General features: G+C 45.6%; 1 long non-coding RNA gene across 1 annotated transcript; it reads right to left on the bottom strand.

Annotated features, from left to right (window-relative positions):
• Positions 1 to 346: 346 nt before the first annotated feature.
• On the bottom strand, positions 347 to 5,245 carry LOC111923493 (uncharacterized). Its single transcript, XR_002861107.2, has 2 exons — positions 5,131 to 5,245; positions 347 to 2,376 (listed from the first exon to the last, which is right to left on the bottom strand). It is a non-coding gene; the product is annotated as an uncharacterized LOC111923493 (long non-coding RNA).
• Between the last annotated feature and the right edge of the window lie 4,370 nt (positions 5,246 to 9,615).

Below are 9,615 nucleotides of genomic sequence, written 5' to 3'. Positions count from 1 at the left end.
GCCCCCCGCTCTGCTTAAATGGTCCGGAAAAAAAAAAAAAAAAAAAAAAAAAAAAAAAGTAAATAAAAAAAGAAGCCATCAAAACAGCTTCCAGCAGAAAAAAACATTAGCTAAGGAGGAAACGGCTGTGGACACCCCGGTGAGATATCTCCTCACTCCGGGCAGGAGGGTTCCCGCCATCGGTACCAGTCCTGCCAGAATTGCCCTCCTCGGTTTTGTTTGTTTAGCAGCTGAGATTTAGAATATACATAGCAGAAGGAATTACCTTACATTATGAAGAAATAAAAAAGATGTGACCTACATCTTCACCCCCCAGCCCACCCCAAAAAAAAAAAACCCACATCCCTCGCAATGGAACCACCACAATTTGCTTTTTGGTGACATAAGGACAATGTGAAGTGAGTGATCTCTGCACCGCTTCTCTCCAAATAAGTTCAGTGTGAAATATGAACACTGTGTTTTCTAGCACTGATGACTATCCTAGCACATTAGTGAGGGAAAATGTTAGCTTGAAGAATTTGAATTTTACAGATGAGTTCAGACAAATGAGTAACGTTACAGAAGATCGTTAAACAATATCACAAATGCATATTCTTTTCATATTGCTTTTTGGTTGTCTCTTTTTCTGGGGTTTGTTTTGTTTTTACTATTTTTTCCTTTCCCATTATTCACATCTCAGGCACTTACTGGTTCTCCTGTTACCCATGGCTATGGACTGAAGGGCAGAAAAGGATATAAGGAATAGGAAAAGGATCTAAATAAAAATACAGAGCTCTTAAGATACGACCCTTAGAAAGCAGCAAGGAACTTGGTGTGAGCAGTCAGACCCTGATGTCCACATGGTGGTGAGGCCTTGGTAAACATAACGTTATCATGGCAACATTTCTGCCTACTTTACACATTATTCAGCCCTACCCACCTTCCAATTTCTCTTGTATATAGCCTAAGGCGGGGGAACAACAGGGCAGGTAAAATACAGAGCCTCGGGATGATGATATCAAACAGGGGCCGTACCCTTCCACGCTGAGGATGTGTTCCCAAGGCTGTGTTCCTGCTGCCTGCAGGATGCATGTCCTTGGCTCCTGAAAAGAATGCCTGCCTCTGCTGCTCCTCCGGATCTCTTCCCAGCCTTATCTCCTAAATGACACGTGAGAGTGAGTCAGAGATAAGCAGTCGGCCCGTGAGCTATCACAGCAAAGCAAGGACACGCTTTTCCTTTGGCCCAGGAAGCTACGAGAGCCAGGGGCTTTTTACCCGCGGGGCAGATGCTGCCACCAGCTGCCCAGAGCACGGGCCACCCCTCCAGTCACCGACCCTTGGGAAAAGGGTGGGACCCCACAGGGTTTGTGCTGTGGTAACAGCAGCAGTCAGGACAGCGAGCAGTGATTAGGAAGTGGCAGACTCGGACCCAGAGGAACTTTACAAAGCAGGTTAAGCTGTGTTGTGTTTGCGTTCGCCAGGCAAGTGCTCTTAGTATCCAGCCTTCACCATATTTTTCATCACTTCTCTACATGGGGTGTAGAGTGGGAGGTTCTAAGGGATGGATTTTTAGTGCATTGCCTGTCTCTGGATGCTAACAACTCGGGGCACTTCTTGATGAAAGGTGGATATTGGCAGACTCTGAGTAGAATAAATACTGTTGAAAAAAATCCGCATTTGGAAAAAATAATAAAAAATCCTGCTGCAAACGTAGAAAACCATCCCTGCAGGCAGCCATTACAGAGGTTTCAGAAAAAAACAGAGCAAAGCAACCCTGCATTTCAGGCTGGTAGCAGAACAGCTCTGGAAGAAATTGTCCATTTTGTTTCACCTTTCTCCTCCCGAGGTTTTGGGTCTCGTCTGTCACATTTCACCATTGACCAGACCTCACTGAGGAGCTGTGGGGTGGGTGGTGCCCCCGAGGGCAGGACCCGGGTGGGGAGCAGCACCAGTGCCCGCTGGGGGGACACCAGTGGGCACCACTGTGAGCCACTGTCCCGGTTCGCTGAGCACTCCGTCGGTCCCTGGGGCTCCCCGGTTCTGGAGAAAGTGGCCAATTATTTTTCTGTCTGAAAGAGTCTGTGATGTGGCAGAGAATGACAGCTCCAAGGGAGAAAACACCTCTTCATTAAAAAGTGCTGCTAAGCACACTGAATATCCAGATCCCAGCACCCAGTTGCACAAAGGTTAGGATGAGAGCCAAGAAATTACGCATTTTCACAGATATTTTCGTTCACACACACACATAAATATGTATGTGTGTACATTGTACACGCAGACACACACATGCAAATATCTACAGGCTTGCTTTCAACACAGGGTGGCCAAAGTTCCTATTGAAACAAAACTCCTGCTGAAGCCAAGTTTTGCTCTCAGTTTTGATATGCTATGAATCCCCTAGAAAAAAAAAAAACAAACAAGAAACCACAATTAAGTTGGTTACCAAATGCAAGAAGAGAGTCAGCTTCATGGAAATAAATGATTAGGCATTTGTTGAGGAAAATATTAAATAGAAAAGAGAAAGTAATAATCTCTGTTTTGCATACTTCTCTTTGAGATGCCACAGGAAGAAAGGGTCAGGCTGCTACGTTTTGTAAATTTCATTTTATTTAATTTCATTTTGGTGATTTAATGATTGCAGGAATTCATTTTAATGAATGAGAAAATATTTCTACCGGTTCTATTAAATCTGGGGGAATATTACAACTGAACTGTAATCCAGGGGTACAGTGATGAATAACGAAGTTATATAATAACTTCTTCCCCTCATGAGCAATTTACAGAACATAACCATTTGTTTTCAATAAAGATCTTAAACCACAATCACTTATTTTCAGTAGAAATTTAAATTTTACAATGGTGCATCTTTGTTACCCTCTTGCAATGCAGAACTACTGGGGTTGATTCTGTGATATTCACATTTGATTGTTTTCTGTTTTAAATGTGTGCAAACATAACCATAACATAATAGTGCTTTTCCATGCTTAGCATATTCATCACCTTATCTTCCTCTCAACTTCTTAACTTGCATGCAAGAAATTTGTTGTTAGAGAGAATGCAATCTGCAAGCCAACAAAATCCTGTCCCATGGGGGAAAGGACTCAAAGTGGTACACTGGTACTTGTAGCTCAGATGAAGAATATGAAGTATGTACAAGAATCAGATCCCACATCATATGAAAGGCCCACTGTCTGAGTAGAGTAGTGCCAGGTAGAGAATAACTACTGCAAGAAGCAGTGAAGAGACTCTGGTTGCAGGTCCACTAGGTATTGGCTTTATTGACAGAAGCAGGCCATGAAGTCTCCAGTTCCCTGGTGGCTGCCTGCCTACTCCTATGGCTCAGGTCTCGGCCCCTCAGTCTGTATGAACATTTGAAAAGCTGGGCTGTAAATTAACCTCTGAGGGAAGTTCTACTTACTAATTACCTCCTCCCAAAAGAGTGTGATTTTAACCATGATTTTTTTCATTTGGTGATCAGTGCAATCTTACCAACAGCTGCATCAGCACAATGAAGGCAACAAACTGCATTCCAGAAACAAAACCAAAACTGTAGGGTAGAAACTTCCTCCATTGGTTTCACAGGCATCCTGTTGAACCCTCCCTCACAGATGAGCAGTGGCAGGTTGGCCAGGTTGTTGCTGGGTGCCCACCTTCAGCACCCAGGGCTGGGTCTCTATGATCAGCAGGGGTGGATCTGTGCACTGCTCAAGCACCCGTGGTGCTCCTCTGACCCAGTTTAGGCTCAGGCAGGAGGTCACATTTCTGTCAAATTGGTCCACACACCAATTGGAGGTTTAGCCCTCTGCAGGTGAGAAGGCAGCACCAGGCTCAAGGCAAAGGCTGCTGGTGCAGGGTCAACCTGTTGCGATGTTTTGAAGAAATCAGAGCCCAGGCATGAGTTTACTGACCACCAGCTTGAGGCCCACAGTGCTTCTGATTTAGTACTAAGGATCTTAAAACCAGATTTGTGGAACCATGGTCTGATGGGCTTGCAGCTCCTGACCCACTGTAGCATCTCAAGACATAGGGAGATAAATGATGATTTTCTTGCAGGTGTTGCACCCGTGACTCTGGCTGTCTGGCAGCTGGTCTGGCCACAGCACAGCTGTATTCATGGCAGGGGCTGGGGCAGTAACACTGTCATCTCCAAGCAGAGCAGCAGCTAGAGAGTTAAATCAGTCAGTGCTGATTTCTCTCCCCAGATTTGATCTCAAACACCCAGGACAGAGGCAATTACACCTCTCTGAAACAGCTCTCCACTGCCTGCCTTCCTCTATATTCACTTGCATAAAACCCAGAGTCAAAAATTTGCCAGTTCAGAATAGTAATAGGCAGTGGCAGATCACGCCTAGTTGCACTTTCTGTCTCTCTCACCAAAGTGTAATCTAGTGGTATCTGATATGGCTAAGAGCTAGAACGATGATTTACTATGCTTGGTTAGCATAAAGCAGCTCAGGCTGCTGAAGATTCACAGCATTTTGCTTTGGGGCATGCCCTTTTCATCACTCCTATTCCCAGCTGTGGCCTGGTCAGGTAAGCTGGTCCAACCATTGCTGGGATCTCCTTGTCAGCCAGAAATCTAAATCAGTGCTTAAAATTCATGCTCATGTCCCCGTCCCCTGGTGGTTGTGCAAGGGGTCATATGCTGTGCTACAGGGGCCAAAACCCATTGCAGAGGGGCGAGGTGACCCCATGAACCCCTATGAGCCCTAAAGCATGCTGAAACTGCAAACTTCTGTAGGTGCACTTTGTGCCCCTTACCTGAGAAAGGCTTTGCCAAATTGTCTTTGATTCTGCTCCCCATTATCCAACCTCTCCTTCCAAATGAGTCTGCCAGAGACTTCTTGTTTCTCCACAAAGATGCAGACTGTACAGTGCTAGTCAGATGAAATTTGCCTCAGTCTCTTTATTCAGCTAGTGACAGGTCTGTGTGAAACTCTTGAACCTAATGCAGAGCCTATCTCACTAATCATCAATAGTTTTCAACTGATACATCTAAAGCACCCCCAAAAGTTGACTGGGAAAATTATGTTCAGCCATGTATTATCTTCGGTAAAACTGCAAGAGTTTCAGTAATATATTACTTCTTTCAAGAATATGTTGCAGTTTCCACAGAAAATATTCAAAGGTCTGTGAATTAGATGCGCTCACCTCTGCTGTAGTGAATCCCTCAAAGACACAGGTGAACAGCCTCCAAAGGAAAGAAGACTACAGTAATATCTATTAAATCCTGATTCAATACATAATTAGCCATAGCTTGCTGCTTCTGGAAATTCCGATTTAATAGAAGCTGAAAACAGTTATGAAAAACAAGAGGTGGAAATGATGTTTGTAAAAAGAAGAACCAAAAAATGCTTTGTATAATACCACTACAAAAATTTAATCAAACAGAAAAGATTATATAAAAGCATTAGGTATAGCCAAACTGCTGTTAAGGCAGTCTGCTTTAAAACATACATGCCGGGACATTCGAACTCTGACAGCTGAAAAAAATTTCACAATTACATCAACTTTTCAGGCTGAACTGTTACTATCATTCACAGGAAAATAAACCAGTGAGTAAATGAAAAAAAATATAAAAAATTTAAGGTTCGCCCCATCATATTTCTCAATAGCAACGAGAACAACTTTTCCTGGTTGCGACTGACATGAATATGTCAGAGATTCACTGGGGTTGAAACATCTCTGCTAAGTTTAGCTGCTGTGTTTTTCCACACAGCCTTATCCCAACCCTTCCATCCCTCACTGCCTCAGCAGGTCCCACCCCAGAATTCCAGCTCCACCTTTCCTACTTCTGGTTTTTCAGTGTGGGCAAGTCTGTGGTGCAGGCATCCTTATTATTGACTTGCATGGTCTTGTGCCAGCATAGCTCCATCCCAGCACCCAGGCTTAAACCTACTTCCCACCTTCCCAGGAGTACCCTGTATCTGTGTCCTGCTGTCCTGTGAGCTGCACTGTCTGTGTGTCCCTGCTGGGGGTGACCAAGGTGGCTGCATGCTGAGACAAGCCCTAATGTCGTCCCACAACTGCTGGTACCCCTGCATTGCCCCATCAGCATCTCAGCACATCACATCCAGGGAGCTGGTTTACCTGGTGGGTATATCCAGCTAGGTTTCCCACAGCCAACACTGAAATACTCCAGGGTATATAACTAGCTTTTTATGGTCTCAACACTTTAAACTTCCGCTGGAGGAAAAAGCGGAGCAGATGGTGCCTGGACTGGGAGCAACTCACCTTTGACGTCTTCTGAAAGCACAGCCTGGCCATAGGCCACTAGCAGTTCTAAATAGCCTGAGCACCTACATCTCTGTCCTTTCCTGCTATTACTCTGGCTCTTGTTGCAGCAGCCAAATGACAGGGTTTAGCCACCAGTGCTGATGCCCTGGAATTGAAAATGCATAATGTTACAAATTGATTATGCTACATTCCAGTGGACAGGTGCAGAAGTAGTCATAGGTTGAGCTTGGCTACCTTACCTGTCTTGGCTACCAAAATAATTTGTCCTTCTTTACACTGAAATAAGGACAAATCTTACTAAACAATCTCTTATAGATAAATAGGTTTTTGAGAATAGTGATGGCAGTTGGAATACAGAATTAAAAAACCCCAAACTCTTGGTCATGTAATTTATTTAGAAGAAAAAAAAAAGTACAGGTTTATTTTCCTACCTTCTCCTTAACCCCTACAGGCTGTGATATCACATGTGTAAATTCAAATTAGCACCTCTCCCATCTGGATTTCTGTATATTTAAATTGAAGGCTTGGAATAACATTTTCCTCTTTAGAATAAATGCTTGTGAGAAACTACCATATTTGAAGAGCAATGGGTTGGGTTGATGACCCATCCAGGGCCCAACTAGGAAAACCAAAGCCAAATCTAAAATTACTTTTTAGGATTTTTTGTCACGTTTAGCTTTCACAGCCTGAGGAGACATCAGCATCTTTGAAGGCAAGGCATATTAGCTGATAAACATTTTTCTGCAACTTTGTTAAGCCCTTATTTTTACCAGAGGTATGCCCTGCTATCTCTAGCTGTTTTTTCCTCAGTCCCCTGTGCAGCTGGGCACTGCCAGCAGCATTACCTCTTACCTCTGGGGCATCCTGTCCCATGGGGAACCATGGCAGCTGCTCCACTCACTCCCCTCCCCACTCAGATCTCCTCTGTGAGACAGGAGGGCAGGTGTGGGTATAAAGGGATGGGTGCCCCTAATGGGAAAACCAAAACACCAAGAAAAAACCTCCCTAGACACTCACTGCAACAGTAACTGGGGCAGAGGAGAGCATCACCAGAGCCAGGCTGCAATTGCCCTGCTGACACCCTTCTTGAGAGAGCTAGCACCTCCTACTTGTCCCCTTTCACCCTGGCAGATGGGCTGAGCCTGAGCAAGAGCTTGTGATTTTCCTGCACATGCTCCACTCAGCTGCAGAAAGGTGTTAGAGTGAAGTCCTCAAAACAAAAAGCATCAGTAGGCAGCACCAGCCTCTCCCTCTCTGCCACACTTTTGCTTGCAGCTTCCCCCAGCTCATCCTCCCCTCACAGCAGGGCAGGAATCAGAGAGGAAACTCTGCTTCATGATTCTCAAACAGATGCTCTGCCAGAAACCCACCAATGAACAGAAACAGCTGCTCGAGTCTTATCCATGTAGAGAAACAGGGAGAAAGTTTTCCCTGGGCTCTGGCTACCCGGACCCCATCCCTCCCCTCCGTGGTGCCAGCACAAGGAGCAGGAAGCAGCAATCGCTCAGCAGATTTGCCTCAGCTTGTTTTGGCTGGTTCATGGGAGGAAAAGCCTCAGAAGTCAACTGGCACAGCTTGAAAGGAAATCCCAGCGCCCCCCACCCTCATCCTGCCTGGTCCAGGCTCCAGTGCCTGTTCCCAAACCCAAAGAGCTCTGCTGCACTAAGATGAGATGCTTTGTTACATGCAGCTTCAGACTAGCTGCGCTGTAACAATGCTTCACTAGACTTCAGATGCTGTGGATCCCCACTCTGTCTACACAAGGGTAAGGGGAGAGCTGGAATTCCTGGGACTGTCCTGAAACATGGACATGAGCAGCTGGAGGAAATGCTGCTGCTAGTGCTAGGTGGTCAGCATGGGGTGCAGCACAGTTTCAGCAGGAGAGCAGGGAGGAAGTGATGGGCTGTTTGCTGACACAATCACAGCTTTTTAAAACAAGCTTATGCTGCAAAAGCCAAGACATCACAGATGATGCTTTTCAGCATGCTGCTGGCTGGTGTGGAGACTCCCAACAAGTGCAATTCAGAACAGCTCCACGTGAAGACATGCACTGGAGAGCAGACAGAAACCTGGGGCAGGATGCTGCAACCCTTGGGCCAGAGGTGAAGCTATGGGTGATGGGCCAAGTGGCAAGATAAACCTATGGACTTTCAAGGACTCTCCCTTCCTCCATCCTCGCCTGCAGCAGCCACTTGCATGCTGCAGGGTCATTTCTTGCTCTCAGGTAAAGTTTTTACCTGACTGGAACTGGTGACAGGTTCTTCCCAGCCTGGTGCCATCAGGCCAGTGGGAATCTGGTCTCACCTCTTCAATGCAGAATGATTCAGATGCTGCATCTATGCATGGCTGGTGTTCCTCTCCCTCCCAACGCAACTGGAAAGGCTCCTTCAGCTGGCCAGGTGGTCACACAGCCCACATGTCCCCATATGCCATGGGGCAGCCACAGTGCAGGAGAACAGTGCGGTATCATTGTGAGCACAGCAAAGACTCCAGCAGCTCTCAGCCATGCTGGGTCTCAGCCAACAGCAGTGCACCTGCAGTATGCAGAGTCCAGGCCTTGCCTACTTTCATGCAATCAGGAAACACAAATATGGACATCATGGACAGTGGGAGAGAATGTAGCCATTTCATAGCAGTATCACTACCTGTAGAACATATATAAGTTCCAGCATGTTTCTGTACATTATGCAAGTCACGTTTTTTCCTCAAAAATGAAGCCCCAAAAGAGCTGAAGTTGATGAATTTCTGTCTCAAGTGGTTACCCCGTTCCTCCTACACCCCGCTCCTCCCTTTCACTGCTTTTGTCTCCTTCCTACACTGAACTCCTGGTTGTTCATGTTCATGTGTGATTACCTGTATGTGTGTGATTTACCTGTAGCCATTCACAGGAAAATCATGATTTACTCTGTGTTAACATTTTGCCGAGTTGAGTGACAGCAGGGTCAGAGGATTAGACTGGGCAGGTGGAGAAGAGAAGGGATGAGCAAAAGAAAACAGGACATCTTCCTTTTGATGGCAGAGATCAGCTCAGTTGTATCACCTCAACTCCTCTGATAAAACATATTTTAGAGGAGCAGTTTTGTTGACAAAAAAAAAATTAAATTATTTATTTTAATGTTAGATGGCCAGCTTACCAGACACTTTGCCACTCTTCCTTCAGATCTGATGTTTCCCTTTAGAAAATGCTCCTGCTCAAGCAGAAAGACCGTGCTTTATGCAGGACTAACAAATACTACAGCTTGTGTTGCAGAGAAAGGAGGTTAGAGGCATTCAGAGGTGATTACCAGTTTAGGCAGCCAAAGCCACCAAGTAAGGCCATAATTCTACTGGATGTACTCAGTAGTTTGCTGAAGCCAGACCTTGGTGTCCTGCTCACACCTCACTGTGCACTCTTACTGC

The sequence above is a fragment of the Cyanistes caeruleus genome, chromosome 1 (assembly GCF_971803275.1).
Source record: "Cyanistes caeruleus chromosome 1, bCyaCae1.hap1.1, whole genome shotgun sequence".
NCBI lineage: Eukaryota > Metazoa > Chordata > Aves > Passeriformes > Paridae > Cyanistes > Cyanistes caeruleus.
This window is presented reverse-complemented; position numbering and strand designations above follow the sequence as displayed.